The sequence below is a fragment of the Heteronotia binoei genome, chromosome 16 (genome assembly GCF_032191835.1).
Source record: "Heteronotia binoei isolate CCM8104 ecotype False Entrance Well chromosome 16, APGP_CSIRO_Hbin_v1, whole genome shotgun sequence".
Taxonomy (NCBI): Eukaryota; Metazoa; Chordata; class Lepidosauria; order Squamata; family Gekkonidae; genus Heteronotia; species Heteronotia binoei.
In genome coordinates, this window is record NC_083238.1 from 17,263,458 (window position 1) to 17,280,437 (window position 16,980).

At 42.6% G+C, this 16,980-nt stretch overlaps 1 protein-coding gene and 1 non-coding gene across 4 annotated transcripts in view; both read right to left on the reverse strand.

Annotated features, from left to right (window-relative positions):
• CACNB4 (calcium voltage-gated channel auxiliary subunit beta 4) overlaps nucleotides 1-16,980 on the reverse strand; it is a 296,369-nt gene that overhangs the window by 272,170 nt on the left and 7,219 nt on the right. The window lies entirely within an intron of this gene.
• TRNAT-UGU (transfer RNA threonine (anticodon UGU)) lies at nucleotides 2,675-2,741 on the reverse strand. Its single transcript has one exon. It is a non-coding gene; the product is annotated as a tRNA-Thr (tRNA).

Here is a 16,980-nt window from a genome sequence, read left to right on the forward strand (position 1 = left end):
GGCAAAAAGGTGTGAAAAACCTCAGCTTGAGACCCTGGAGAGCCGCTGCCAGTCTGAGTAGACAATACTGACTTTGATGGACCAAGGGTCTGATTCAGTATAAGGCAGCTTCATATGTTCATATGTAAGGCTGGATTTCCCTTTGCACAGGACATGCAGATTTTCCCTCAACAGGCTTTGTTCCTCTATGTGCCTAGTAAGTCTGTCTTTGATTGCAGTTTCTACTAATTTGCCTGAGTCAAACTGGCCTGTAATTTCCTGGTTCCCCTCTGGACCTTTTTTTTTTAAAAATAGTGTAACATTTGCTACTCTCCAGTCTTCTGGTACAGTGGCTACACTGAGTGATAGGTTACATAGATGGTAGTAGATAATCTCACATTTGAGTTCCCTGAGAACTTGGGTACAAGCTATCAGAACCTGAAGACTTGACAGTTTTTAATTTCCCCAACAGATTTAGAATTTCATCTCTCATTACCTTAATTGGACTCGGTTCTTCGGACTCTCTTCCTGAAAATAGCGGCTGCGGCATAAGTACACGCTCCACACTTTCCACAATGAACACAGAAGGAGAAAAAATCATTAGGATTTTTTTTTTTGCCATATCCCCATCTTTCTTCAGCAACCCCTTATTCCTTGGTCATCCAAAGGCCCAAATGCTTCTGTTGCTGGTTTCCTATTCTGGCTATATTTAAAGAAATGCTTACTGTTTTTCTTGATGCTTTAAGCTACCTGCTCCTGAAATTCTCTTTCCGCACGCTTAATTATTAACTTACATTTCTTCTGCCAGAGCCTGCGGTTCCTTCTGTTCAATTCACTGGGGCAGACCTTTCACTTTTTAAAAGAAGCCTTTTTACTTGTTTATAGCTTCCTTGATTTGAGTTGTTAACTGTGCAGGCCTTCTTTTAGACTTGGCAACACCTTTCCTAACTCCGAGAATACATTCTATTTGGGCTTCAATTAGTGTGGTTTTAAATAGCTTCCAAGTATCCTCTAGGAAGCTGACTCTTGTGTTTCCCTTTCAGCTTCCTTTTTTTTTTTTTTACCATTCTCCTTATTTTTGTAAAGTTCCCTCTTTTGAAATCAAATGTTACACTATTGGACTTTAAGGATAACTTTCCAATGACCTGAATGCTGAACTTAACAGCATTGTAGCTACTGTTCCGAATTGATACAATACCTACATCTTTCATTAGGTCTTATTCCCTACTCAGAATCAAGTCCAAGATCGCTACCCCCTTGTTGGCTCTCTGATCAACTGTTCCAATGAGTAGTCATTTATGATGTCTAGAAATCTCATTTCTACAGTTTGACTGGAGCACATGTTTACCCAGTCCATGTGAGGATAGCTGAAGTCTCCCAGCATCTGCTTCAGTCAGCTCCCTATTTCCTTCTGAAGATCAGGTGGGCGATAAGACCTTTCCTTAAGGCCTAGTGTTTCCACCCATATTGCTTCTGTTGGGGAGTTAATTCCCCTAATGTTTTCTCACTTATTTGATTCTGGGCCCTCTTTGGTGCACAATGCCATATTTCCTCCAGCCCATCCTTCCCTGTTATGCCTACAGAGCTTATACCCAGGATGACCGCATCTCATAGATTTTCCCCATTCCACGATGTCTCTGAGATACCCACTATATCTAAATTGTCACTTAGCTCCAAGCGCTCCAGCTCCCCCATCTTGGCTCAGAGACTTCTAGCATAGACACCTATAGACACAGACACCTATAACATGTTTCTCCAGCAACCCTTGTATCCCCTGGCCCTTTTGCATCCACACATGGCCATCCTTTGTCACCCTGCCTTTACTCCCAAATTCTATTGTCCTCCTATCACTATTACTCTGAATGTTCACTCAATTGTCCCTTTGTCCCAAACCAGAGGCTCCTCAGCTCCTGTCAGCCTTCCCCCTCAGATTAGTTTAAAAGCTGTTGAGCTACCTATTTGATATTAAGTGATGGCAGTCTGGCTCCCTTTTGGTTCAATTGAAGCCCATCTCTTTTGTATAGGTTTGGTTTGTCCCAAAATGTTCCCCAGGGCCGAACAACTCTACAACAACTCCTGGTACCACTTTCTCATCCACTCATTGAGACCCCTGAACTGTGCCTGTCAATCTAGCCCTGTGTATGAAACCTGCAACACTTCTGGAAATTATTTGAGGTCTAGAAATTATTTGAGGTCTTCCTGACCTTTAAATTTCTGCTGAGTAGTTTAAATGTTTCCTCCAGGACCACATGACTCCAGGACACAGGAGTTAACAGGAAAATTTGGTTTTATTTTCTACGCAAAGGACCTGAAAGATTTGGATTAGCCTAAAATAACCCTGTATATTGTTGAACATATAAACATATGTAGCGGCCTTATCCTGAATCAGACCCTTGGTCCATCAAAGTCAGTATTGTCTTCTCAGACTGGCAGCGGCTCTCCAGGGTCTCAAGCTGAGGTTTTTCACACCTATTTGCCTGGACCCTTTTTTGGAGATGCCGGGGATTGAACCTGGGACCTTCTGCTTCCCAAGCAGATGCTCTACCACTGAGCCACCGTCCCTCCTACATATGAAGCTGCCTTATACTGAATCAGACCCTTGGTTCATCAAAGTCAGTATTGTCTTCTCAGACTGGCAGCGGCTCTCTAGGGTCTCAAGCTGAGGATTTTCATGCCTACTTGCCTGGACCCTTTTTGGAGATGCCAGGGATTGAACCTGGGACCTTCTGCTTACAAAGCAGATGCTCTACCACTGAGCCACCGTCCCTCCCCATACATACAATATTTTGTATGTTCATACATACAATATTTTGATTAAGCAATCAGACATGTGCAACCGATTTTTAGGTGCGTATTGACACTGAATGCCCTGATCTGGATGGCGCAAGCTAGTTCGATCTCATCAAATCTCACAAATTGGTCCTGGTTAGTATTAGGATTGGAGACCACCAAAGAAATCTAGGGTCACTACACAGAAGCAGGCAATGGCAATGCCTTGGAAACCCTACAGAGACAGCATACGTTGGCCGCAACTTGATGGCACTTTCCGCCACCGTTGTCACTTAATAACTTGTTCCCTCCGACTCACAAAAACCACAGGTTATTTACTCAATTATTTACCACAGAACAAGTTATTTCTAAATTTGCACAGAGTTGTGTCTTTAATTTGCATTTACTTCCCCAAACTGGCAACCAGACATAAAATACTTTGGTAGAACATGAAGCCATCGAGAACCCCTCTGTACAAAAACAATGAATGACCACCACATAAAACACTTCACCAAATGAAGAAGAAATGGCAAATATACTTTGAGAATGGGGAAATGACAGAATGTCTGTTGTTGTTTTTTTTTTTTAAGAAATCTATATATGGGCAGAGGGGAAATGAAGCTTTCATTTCAAAAACACATGGGGATTGTGAAGAACGTCTTGAAACGTGAACTCACCGTCCACTCTGGTTTTTCCAAACTGTGTTGCTGGGGTCAGACTCAGAGTAATATCTATCCACGATCACCAGCAATTCCATTCCAACCTAGTTCTTCACTATTTTTTTTTTAATTTTTTAGAAGAAGAAGAAGAAGAAGAAGAAGAAGAAGATGATGATGATGATATTGGATTTATATCCCGCCCTCCACTCCAAAGAGTCTCAGAGCGGCTCACAATCTCCTTTACCTTCCTCCCCCACAACAGACACCCTGTGAGGTAGATGAAGATATTGGATTTATATCCCGCCCTCCACTCCAAAGAGTCTCAGAGCGGCTCACAATCTCCTTTACCTTCCTCCCCCACAACAGACACCCTGTGAGGTGGGTGGGGCTGGAGAGGGCTCTCACAGCAGCTGCCCTTTCAAGGACAACCTCTGCCAGGGCTATGGCTGACCCAAGGCCATTCCAGCAGGTGCAAGTGGAGGAGTGGGGAATCAAACCCGGTTCTCCCAGATAAGAGTCCGCACACTTAACCACTACACCAAACTGGCTCTCAAACATGTTTGAGACATTTAAAACATGTTTACCCTGCCTTTCCTCATAGTTCAAGGTGACTATCCTACCCCATCCGATTTTTTGAAAGAAAACAACACTTGGTTTCTTAACAAAATCAGAACAAGCTGAAAAATATATTCCTGCATTAAAAACTTGGGAACTAAAAAGAACGCTGCTTTTTAAAGGAAGAGTAAAAGGAAACACATAACTCATATGTTTAAAGGGAGCAAAAAGTGTTGAATCATGGGAATTAAAATAACCCGGCACATTATTGTTCAGACGTACGTTGCTTTGCTATTAATATCTGAACTTCCCTCCTGCGAATTTTGGGCTATTTTAAAAATGAAACCTTGTTTCCATAGAGACAGTAAGCCGGGCAGCACATCTGCTGGAGAAATATATTATTTCGTATGAAGTGTAAACTCCTGTGGATGTTCACAAAAGATTCCCTCCTCAAAAGGTGGCTATTAAAATGCTGCTGATCAGAGTTCACAGTTGACAGCAAATAATGCTCAACTGGGAGGGTTTCTATGGCTAATCAAGAAGGGGCCACTGGAAGCACTGGAACAGAAAGGCTGATCAAAGGGATGATGGGTAAGGAATACTGAAACGAGGTCATGGCTGATTCTTCACCTGCAGGGTGAGGCTGCCTTCAAAATGCAATGAAAGACACCTTCTGTCATGTTGAACACTGGATCAGCCATTTCCTCTCCAATTCTCCAGGGCATTTAAAACTTTCCTGACATTTTAAAACCCTGTTTATTCATCCAGTTTAACAACAGTTGCAAACTTGTTCCAGGAAATTTCGGATGTGTGCCTATGCGATGCCGTCTGCGACAGTCAATTGGTGCGATTCTCACGCAGCTGACTTATTCAAAGTCAAACCACTGTTCTATCAAGGTCAGTAATATCTACTCTGACCAGCTGCAATGTGCCACAGTCTCAAGCAGAGCTGTTTCACATCACCTACTGCCTCGTTTTAACAGGAGGTGCTGGGGATTCAACCTGGGACGTTCTGCATGCAAAAACATACTCTACCACTCAGCCAAGGAACACCTCAAGTGGCTTTTGCTCCAATATGTTAGATTTTTTTTCAGGAAGAGCTTGACCCTGGAGATGAATAGGTACATTTGGGCTGAGTACAGTAGGCAGGTTTCCAAATCAGCCCCAAACCAGTCCTTAGAGTAGAGCTCAGCCTACTCTAAGTAACTGTATTAGTCCATGGGATGAATATAGCAAATGCTTGTGTGAAACACTCGTTTAAGAAACGTTACTGTCACTTTCTTTGTATGTCCAGGATGAAGAGCGGATTAATACAGAGAACTCAGATAGCAGCAGTGGAACCAAGGGAAGCTCTCCCATCAGTTATAATGCAGATATCTGCAGTGACAAATGGTCACGGGACGGGGGGGGGGGGGCGGTACTTAAATTTTTTTGATCCTTGAAACCTTATTTCTTATAACAGGGAGGGGGGGGTTGGGAGGGGGAGTCCACCCTATATTCATCCTCTGTGGTAATCTTGAATAAGAGTCCCTAGTTCCGTATCTCACCACTAAGGTTTGGTTTCCTTTCCACATGTGTATGGAATCAGTGGGAAAGATCTGTGCTTTTATCTTGAACCTCTCTTCAACACAGTACCAAAATAGGGTTGCCAGGTCTGTGTTGGAAAATACCTGGAGACTTTGGGAGCGGATCCAGGAGAAGGTGGGATTTGAGGAGGGGAGGGGCTTCAGCATGATATAATGCCATAGAAGCGAAGAACAAGAGTGCTAGATTGGAATCGTTGCATCCTTGGCTGGGCAAAATGTTAGGGTATCAGAAACAAGAGGAAGGAGACCTTTCAGACCTCGATGAGAACCAAGTTGGAGTCTGGCGGCAACTTTAAGACCAACGAAGTTTAATTCAAGGTGTGAGCTTCTGTGATTAATATTATTAATATATTAATAATATATTAATATATATTAATATATTAATAATATATTAATAATATATTAATTAATAATAATATTATTATTATTTCTGTTGTGGTTTTAGCTAATTTATTTATTTATTTAATGTATTTTATTGTATTTTACCGTATAATGTATTTACTGTAATTCATGGCACTTTCCATGTCTGTGAGCTGCCCTGAGCCTGCCTCGACGGGGAGGGCAGGATATAAATAAAAAATTATTATTATTATTATTATTTTCCAGGGGAGCTGATCTCTGCCAGCTGGAGATCAGTTGTGAAAGTGGGAGATCTCCAGGCATCACCTGGAGGCTGGCAACCACATCAAAATAATGGCAAACATATATTAAAAAGTAAATGATCCATGTTAGATTATGCAGGGCAACCACCGCCCCAAGTAACACACTACATCATATGAAACGTCAAAAACATTTGGGTTCTTTTTCTTTTTTTTAGCAGGAATTCCTTTGCATATTAAGACCACACAATCCTGATGTAGCCAATCCTCCTGGAGCTTACAGTAGGCCCTGCCTGCACTAAGAGCCCTGTAAGCTCTTGGAGGATTGGCTACACCAGGGGTGTGTGGCCTAATATGCAAAGGACTTCCCGCTACAAAAAAAGCCCTGGAAATCCTTGCACTTTGCTTTAAATAAATAAAGATTAGAAACCATGAAAGGGTGAGCAGCAGAGCCATCTTCCAGTTTGTTCTGCCTCAAGTGGTTCTGGTCTTATGTGTACCCTCTTTTGGGGGGATTGAGTACGCCTCTCATTTCCGGTGCTTCCAGATTATTTGAAATTTTTAACAATTCCAATTTATCAAATACTTTTCTTCTTGGCTCAACACGATGCTCTACCCCTTAATGAATTATTCAGTAGATTCTCAGGCAGCCCAGTCAAATAGGGAAACACAGACATGGAATCACTCACAGTTTTATTTAGTTGTGATTTATATTCCTCAATAAGATCAATTTTTTCTACACTAACGAAGTAAACAAAGGCATGCAGAACTGAATAGCAGAGTGCCCACTTCAACCAGAGTGTCACATGAGAGAAACACCCAAGTAAGGAGGCCATGGGGTTCCCATTAACAGAGCAAGGGAGCCAAATCATCCCCAAACCTTCTAAAACAGTACCTAACGGGACCCACTATAAGAAGCAGGATGGTCAGCCTTTGATAATTTGAGTACCACAGTGGATTTCAACTGGAAGCTGGCACCTGATTGCTCTGTATGGGGTGAACTTTCTGTTTTTTCATGTGTGAGACCATGCAGCTGTCTCTATTTTTAAAAACGTACTGAACAAAAGACATTCTGTTACTCAAGTAAATTTTGTATCCTGTCAATCTTAAAACAGGGACAAGGCAGTTTAGGGAGCCTGCATTTTTCTCGTTTTGGTGTGCCTTTCTAGTGCTTTAAGAACCCTTTAACTTTCCATTGTTGGTTTCTTGTATCATAAATTGTGCCCTTACACAGTATGTCATAATCTGCCGCCCTACCTAGCCAGCGTCAACCAGTTCACCCTCACTTGATACTGGGATTCTTTTGTTCTTCTAAGAGGATGGTAATAATGGTAATGTGGCAGTATAAAAAAACAAGAAGGTTGCAGTTATCAAGGTTTTGTAGTTTTGGACACCTGGTTTGAGTAAGCAAAATAAATTGAAAGTACAGGGCAGGAGTTCAAGACAGAAATATCTGTACAGTCTAAGAACACAATTATTTACATCAAGGACAGGAAAAAATGGGCTAGATCTTAAATCCCCATAGATTGGGTGTACTCTGCATCTTTCCCCACCCAGCTGAAAAGCTCCTCTTGACAGTTGTGAGACCATCAGAAGCAATATAGGATGCAACAAAGGAGGTTGCTCTTGAGCGGGCAATATGCAAAAAAAAATGCAGGAATCCCAAGCCTTGTGTAAATGGAACCACCTTCTGAATAATAGCAACGCAGGATCCAACTCCATGGTTTACAAAGCTCAGGATTTTCTAACTCAGAGGTCAGTAAAAAATACTTCCTTCATGGCACTGAAGCATACTGCCCACGCTTCTAGGAAGACTTATGAGCACAGATAGTGGCAGCTTGGCCAACAGCCATCTAGGGCAATAAGCCTTTATCCTGAACTTTGATATTGCCACCTCCTCCTAAAAAAATGAGTGCTCTGAAGTTTTCATCAGTATCCAGAGATGATGATGATGATGATGACGATGATGATGATGATAATAATAATAATAATAAAATTTTATTAATACCCCACCCTCCCTGCCAAGGCAGGCTTAGGGCGGCTTACAGAATGTGGCAAAAGCCATATTGAACAATAAAACAGTTATACAGTTCAATACATTAAAAATTTAGCATTAAGTTTACATAATGTAAAAATCTAAAATCAATCTAAAATAATCTCATCTTATCTTACTGCAATCTCGGTTATGTTGATGTTAGTGATGGCACGGTGTTTGTTTCAGGTTCCATCTTGGAAGGCTAGCCGGAAGAGGGCGGTTTTGCACGCCCCACGGAATTGGCTAATGTCCCGTAGGGCCCGCACCTCTTCCGGCAGCTGGTTCCACCATTGGGGTGCTTTTATAGAGAAGGCCTGCTCTCTCGTTATTTTTAGTTTGGCCTCCTTTGGCCCAGGTATTTCCAGCAGATGTAACTCTTATAACCACTTACCTTACAATGATGGAATCAACTTGTTATGGTCTATGTTAAAACTTAAAGTTATATACATACATACATACATAGATATGTGTGTGTGTGTATAAATCAATGTTCAGAGAGTTTTGAGAACAGATGTAGAGTTTAGCAGCTTCCACACATGTTTTTCTCCACTCTCACTTCCAAACTGAAGCATGATTTTTGACAGGAGTCACGTTCCTACTATAACCTTGGCACACCCTCTCAAACCTGCTTTGCTGTGATCTTTTTGGAAAGAACACAATCCGAACACACTCTCTAGGGGAAGAAGGGAGAAAGTTCACGTGTTTCAAGGCTACAACCCACATCACCACCATTGTCGTTTGGCCAGCCTCTCACTATACCCTTTTCACTTCTACACTATTGGAGGCCTTTTTGAGGAGCTTAAAATAAATCAGCAATTACTGTAGCACTATAACATATGAACATATGAAGCTGCCTTATACTGAATCAGACCCTCGGTCCATCAAAGTCAGTATTGTCTTCTCAGACTGGCACCGGCTCTCCAGGGTCTCAAGCGGAGGTTTTTCACACCTGTTTGCCTGGACCCTTTTTTGGAGATGCCAGGGATTGAACCTGGGACCTTCTGCTTCCCAAGCAGATGCTCTACCACTGAGCCACAGCCCCATTCATGGCTCTCCAGGGTCTCAAGCTGAGGTTTCCCACACCTATTTGCCTGGACCCTTTTTTGGAGATGCCAGGGATTGAACCTAGGACCTTCTGCTTCCCAAGCAGATGGTCTACCACTGAGCCACAGTCCCTCCCCTAAAATAGTATATGAACATATGAAGCTGCCTTATACTGAATCAGACACTTGGTCCATCAAAGTCAGTATTGTCTTCTCAGACTGGCAGCGGCTCTCCAGGGTCTCAAGCTGAGGTTTTTCACACCTTTTTGCCTGGATTCTCTTAGTTGGAGACGCCAGGGATTGAACCAGGGACCTTCTGCTTCCCAAGCAGATGCTCTACTACTGAGTCACCGTCCCTTAACATTAACATTAAACCACTATAGTAATTACCTTTTTTTAAAAAAAAAAAATCTTCAAATGACTTGGTGGGTAAAAATACAGGAGAAACGGTGGTTCACAGAGTAAAAGGTGTCGACAACTCACTCAGGTGCTCTGTTGCTGAGGAGGCAAATCCCTCTGTACTTGCAGTGACAACGAACGTGACAATGAATGCAAGATGGAGAATCCTTGCCATGCGGATGCAGCCTTTGTGTGGGAACATCATGAAGTCCGAGCCATCTAAGTGTAAGTGTCTGTCAGAAATGCACTGTGTTTCAGCACAGAACTGTCAAAACAGGACAGTAGTAAGTGCTAATTCCTAAGGACTTTATTAGGAATTCCGAAATGTAACAGGAGGCAGCGAAATTTTCAAAGGACAACACGTCTATGATCTTGGGGGCACTCTTAATATGAACAGGGATGACGACTGGCTGGACCACTGCCTCCATTCAAGTCTTAAAACAGTGTACACCGCCTCTATTATTCTGGTTTTCACAGCTCAATAAAGGGAACATCTAAAGAACACATCCAATTTTTAGCTTTACCCACAAATGTTTTGCTTAGTTTCATCTGGGAGAGAGGTGCTTTTGTCAGCCTTCACCCCCAAAAAATCTATTAATTCAAACCTCCTCATTGTCTCTTCAACCTAAATTATATAACTGTATGCGCGAGCTAGATTCAATGCCTCTGGTGTATACACCTATGAAGAAATCACAGTAACATCTCACTGCTTTGCAGAATTAAGTCATCCAGCAACTCCTGCGCTACATCAAGCAATCAAACATCTCCTGAACTACATCAGGAAATCCAGTATCTCTTGCAATACATCAGGCATTGAATGCCCCATAGTTTCTATCAAACAAAGAATAAACATTATTTTGCTATAAACTGAATTCCTTGTTCCATTAATAAGCCAATCCAAGAAAGGCTTCGTATTTTCAAGCAAGTTCGTGGGGGTGGGGGGAAGAATCTAATACATTGTTACAGCGTTTTTCAAAGACCTAAGCAAGCATTCAGATGACCTACATACTCCTCTATACTAGAATGTTGATAATTGACTTCTGTCCCTTGCGGAGGTGCGTGAATCTAATTGAACTACACCTGTCAGATAAGAGAGTATCTGGCAGCTCATACAAACTCTCCAGAGAGATTGTTTAACTAGAGATGCCAGGAATTAGATTTGGGACCTTAATCATGCAAGCCACGCATTACAGCTCTGAGCTGCGGTTTCATTTCAGATACTTACAGTGGCCAGGAGGGGACCCTTAATTGCTCCCCTGACCAGGACAGATTAAAAAAAAAAACATCAACTGTTAAATAGAGAGTAGTATGTGTTCTTTTAGAAGTATGTGTTCCTTTAAGGTTTTTTAAAATCTCTTTTTGGTTTAAAATCATTTTGAATTCTAAGCGAACATGTGAAAATCTATTCTTGCAATCTCCACAACAGAATGTGTGACCCCTTATGGCACTGAGATAAAGCCTGTAAAAGGAAGGCACCATAGCAGAAAATAAACCAATCCAGCTTTATACATGGATGGCATGGCCTATAATGTATTTATTTTAGTGGGCTGATTACTGACCTAGGAACCAATAAAGATGAGGCACTAGGAAGGTAGCATCCTATTAAATCCCCAGAATGATCTCTTGAGCTTCCTCGAGGACAATCTTGTACTCCTTACTTTATGCCCCCTTACTACCTGCATGCTGCAATTGGTGAACCTTTCAAATTATGGATTACTATAATCACTAAACAGTTAATTTACAGCTGAGAACAAAACGCAGCTGAGAACGAAACATCTGGAAGAAAAACTTTCTCCAGTAGAACACGGCACTTGAGCCCGAAAGATTCTACAAACCCTAATGATGTTACCAGCCGTGAAAACCTGAAATCTTAGTTAATTTACACACTGACTCTTCAGAAACCTGCATAGGACACCTCACAAAACAAAATTATTAATATTCTGCATGAAAAAAACAGCTGATAAAAAGAGCAGAATTTTGAAACAGTGGCAGGGAAGGAAACTATAGCCTTCAGATGCATAATCCCGTTTAAATGTCCCCATGCAAAAAAGAGGGAATATACACATTACAAAATGGGAATGGAAATAAATACATTACTTCTTCTTGGCCTCCTCCTGTCCCAGGTCCACAGCTGATACCACCATTGCAACTATTCCTATTGCACTGACCTCTGCTCCCCAATGCTCTGAGCAGAATCAGCTACAACAACATCCCAGGCCTACTTTTGGACCTTCATTAAATAACCAGTGAGGCATCATATCATACCCTCTTGGCCATTTCAACACTACCCATAAGACCTTGAAGTCCTGGGGACTAGAGGAAAGCTGTCATGGGCCTCGGCAGGTTCCTCCTGGCCCAATCCATCTGGCATTATGCCAGAAGCCTTTCTCCATCACTTGTCAACAGATCTGCCTCTTACTTCAGGGGGCACTGCTTACAATCCAGCCCCAGCAGATGCTTGGCAGGTTACTTCTTTCCTCAGAAGAAAGCCCTGCAGCCTGGCTGCTGTCCCATCCCTGCAGGCCTATCCTGGGTGCACTGTGGCTGGGAGGGGTACGCCAGACCAGCCACGCTCTTGACCAAGTGAGGACAAGCCAGCACCATCCCAACAGAGCACTGCCTAGCCAGCAGTGCAGTTGGGGTGTCCTGGCTGTCTGCTCACATCACTGGAGAGAAGCGGGGAATTTGTGCTGCCACACAGTTTCTATCAAACAAAGCTTTGGCTTTGCAGAATAGACATTATTTTGCCAAGCTCCACCTTCTGGCTGGTAACTTCCAGCAGGATCCTTCCCCCCCCACCCACCCACCCCGACACTTGCCTTAAATTAATGTCATTTCCCTGGTGCTTTAAAAAACGCAATGCAATTTGGTTTCCTATCCTGGAAAGAATTGATAGTGATCCATTTTATATAAATTCTTATAACAAAAGTAAATTATATAAAGACTTCTTGTGGTTATAACTCATTCCACTGTATATGATTACGCAATTTTAACATTGGCTTGTCCCTCTTTTTTGTTTTGGTTATATAACTTTTGCTGGTTAAAATGTACTGTTTATTGTTGGATGTTCTTTTTTGTTTTCTTTTCTTTTGCTGTTTTTAATTGACCAAACTCATTAAGATATACGCAACCTTGTATTTTTTCAAGTTATAGTTGTACTAAGAATTTTATCAAATAAACCATTTATTAACCTGAAAAAAAAAAAACGCAAACGCTGATTGCACTGTTGTATCAGAAGAAGAAAGACAACTTCTTCAATAATAACACAACCTTCTAAATCTACTGGTCAACTTTTCTGTACTATTCGGGGGGGGGAGGGGAATTCAAGCCAATTTTCCACTCAAGGAGCCAACCCCATATCCCCACTTAAGGACCGTATGAGTGCAAAGAAAGCATTAACTGTATGGCCAGAAACATCGTCTAATGAAACATAGCCAGACTTCTCAGAAGAACTCCTTCTGTTCTGTTTGAGCAGTGTCTGTCTGGAGTGTTGGCTTTTGAAGGTCCAAGAAGAGGAAGCGGCAGAAGGAAGAGGAGGAATTGTCACAGTATAGAGTGCACCACAGTAGTCAGGAGCATTTCATTTATGGGGCAACCTGATGTCAGCCTCATCGCGCAAGCAACACTACCACAACTGCGCTCATCTGCTGTATAAGTCACATGATTCCATGGTGCACCAGAGAATACCCAGCATCAAAACCCAAGGATCTGTGTTTGTGCAAACACTGCACACATCCATAAAGCACATATGAAGAAGGGGAGACATGCACCCAAGCACCACCAGCTCAATCATGCCTCCAACAGCAACCTACCACAGTTCTTGCACAAGTAGCTGCAATGGTTGGACTCCAGTTTACCAAAGTTGTGAAGAAGATGATGATGATATTGGATTTATATCCCGCCCTCCACTCCAAGGAGTCTCAGAGCGGCTCACAATCTCCTTTCCCTTCCTCCCCCACAACAGACACCCCATGAGGTGGGTGGGGCTGGAGAGGGCTCTCCCAGCAGCTGCCCTTTCAAGGACAACCTCTGCCAGAGCTATGGCTGACCCAAGGCCATGCTAGCAGGTGCAAGTGGAGGAGTGGGGAATCAAACCCGGTTCTCCCAGATAAGAGTCAGCACACTTAGTCAGCATGCTATGATTTTATGTTGCTATTAAAAATCCACAAGAAAGTTGAGGGAAGAGATGGCAATGCAGAAGGTACTTCCCCTGCAAAAACTAGATTCTGCACATATTTTAATTGCTCTCTAAAGAATTATTAGGTTCTCTTGTTTTCCAAAATGCTTGTTGTCATTCATTTTAGATTTCTTGCTTCAGCTGCACTCTGCTAAGAAAAGTTGGGGAAAAGGCAGATCTGGATATCGGTTCCTTCTTTTCTGGCAAGCCTTTTCGCAAAGCTGAAAGTGTATTTATTTAACAACTTCAAACATATAGCACTCCTCATGCCAAATCGAATACTAGTGCAGAAACATCAACTGTGTCAGTGCAGTTCTGGGATTAGCTTTGCTTACCGAATCCGTTTGCTGCTGCGGTTGGCAGAGGACGAAAAAACCCTATTGTTTCAAGCCACAGAAATAGTGTTGGCTGAAGAAAAACTGTAAACGCTGAAAGCTCGATAAGCAGAAAAGCAGAACTTCCCTTCACGTGGAAAAACGTGGCAGCCGTGCAACTTCCAGTAACTGTCAAGATGCTCATAAAGATAGTAACCATACATGGTTTACTGCAAGCATAACCAATGTTTTGTTTATAGAAGAATCAATAATCAAGAATAAGACTACAGAGATGCAAATAGCCACTCACCTGATTCCCTAAAGCATGTTGGTAAACAAATGTCCTCCAGTTAACACAAAAGCAAAAGCAGCAAAGAGAACATGTGCAATGAAGGACAGCAAAATGGGGACCCACTGATTCTTCCCTGCCAATGCACCCTTTGCCCAGGCATTTTCTCCTGGAAGCCAGGTGGTTAGGGAAGGCGAATGGCTGGTAGAGGCATTACAAGAGAGAATCAGTGGGTGGGTGGAAAGGTTAATACACTACTGCTCACCATCCCCCTCTCCCCCGGCAAAATCTTCCATATTCGTGTTTAGAAGGAAACACTGGGCTCAGAGCCTGATCCTCCCCCTTGTAAAATGAGGCTCCTCTTAAATGCAAGTAAGGGCTTTTTTTGTAGAAAAAGTCCAGCAGGGATTTATTTGCATATTAGGCCACACACCCCCTGGCATCACCATCGTTTCACACAAGGCTTCTTTGTAGAAAAAGCCCAGCAGGAACTCATTTGCATATTAGGCTGCACCCTTTGACACCAAGCCAGCCAGAACTGTGTTCCTGTGCATTCCTGCTCAAAAAAAAAAAAGCCCTGTAAGTAACAATGACACATGTGAATGACAACCCCTTTAAACTCAACTGCCCTAATCCATGTGCCCTGGGGCAGAAACCATCCCATAAATTAGAGCACCACCCACATCACCCTGGCATGCTATCCAGCCAGGACTTATTGTTTTTCCAGCTTCGTCATCAAGGCAGCCACAAAAGGGAGCCCAAATGGTTCACGAACTCGGAAATCCCAATTTGAGTAGACGTAGATTTGCGATTTACGTAGCCACCAAGACCTAAGCAATTTGCAAGTTTTCACCACCTTCGGCAAAGCTTAACTGTTTCAGATGCAAAGGGAGATGCAACCGTTTCTCATCAAATGGACATTAGAGCAATTTCACTCCAATAAATAAAAACACGCTGATTTTTGAAAAGTAATAATAAAAAGAAAAACTTGCTTCACCCACCAAGAGTGTAAGCCAAGTAGCACATTTGAGTAAGAACACAGCAGGGAGAGGAGGCATTAAATAAGGAAAATCTGTAAACACATACTCACATAGGAGACAGGAGGTTATTTTAATGATAAACAAAGCTACAATGCCCCTTAGCTAATGAGATGAAGATGATAAATGCCTGAGTATTTATCTGTGCTCCTGAAACAACAGATGTGTGTGTGGGCTTGCCAGGCCTTCTCTCTCTCTCACTGGGCTGCTTGAGAGCTATCAGGCTAGCAACTAACTCAGAGGTAAAATGTTCACCAGGGTGGAAATATAAGACACTGAACAAACTGTGAAGACAAGAAGAGAACATTTGGGGCACAGATATCTTGTCAGATGTAATAGAATCCAACCATGACAGGTACAACTGCTGAGGACTAACCAAGCAAAATGCTGGATCATAGATTCCCAAAATGGCAACGGGGCTCCCAAGGTGTCACATATCTAGCCATCTGGGCAAGAGTCCTTAAACCTAAACCCAGTAGACAGGCCTACTCAGCACCTGTGGCAAAAGATCAAAGTCTTCCAGGAAGATTGACTAAAGACCAAACACATCAAATATCCTGTCCTAGTTAAGACCAGTAGTTAAGAGTGGTGGACTCTAATCTGGGAAACTGGGCTTGAGTCCTCGCTCCTCCATGTGTAGCCAGCTTGGTCTCGCAGTCTCATCTATCTCACAGGGTGTCTGTTGTGGGAGAGGAAGAGAAGGGGATTGTAAGCTGCTCTGAGACTTCTTCAGGTAGTGAAAAGTGGGCTATAAAAGCCGACTCTTCTTCTCTGCTGCCAAGTCCCTGGCTATAACAGCTCGTAAGTCCTGAGTATTCTCCTCACTGCAATTGTTCACAGCAGGCAGGAAGACAGAGTAGGGCATGCATGAATGACCTTAACAAGAGGAAAAACAGGTAAGCAAGACCAGACCACCAAGGGTTTTAAAGGTCTGATCCAGGACTTTAGTCATAAAGTTTGCTGGCGATCGATGAAGTTTCCAGTTTCCAGCCCCGAAGTGATAAAGATGGCCTAGTGTTCTAGGAAGAGGCACAGTCAGTGCAGCAGAGAGCTGATTTTTATCCTGGTCTCCATTGTTACCAATTTCCACGAGATTAAGAAAGATCCAGGAACATTTAGAGGCCATACACTGATGTTATATCCACCCCATCAATGGCATATTTCCACAGCACTGGGACCTTCCAGGTTAAGCAAACCAAAAATTAAGGGGATAAAGTTATAGTCATTGTTATGCACATCTCAAGGTTTCTAAACTTCTCTTGTTGAAGAGGTTAGCTTAAATCTCACCGATGTCAACCACCTGCAAGGCAAAACACTATCACTGCCGGGATTGAACTCAGGCACTGAGCAGGGAGCTCAGACTGCAGTAATGCAGCTTTGCCACCTTTACCTTTACCCCAAAATAAAAACAGAGAATCCAAAGGAACAAATGAACTCTTCTCAGTTTCAGCATTTTTGGCCTCCAACTGCAATCTTGATTTTACATGCAAATTCGACATCAGTATGTAGCTAACCACGCAGTACCTAAAACTCAAGTGC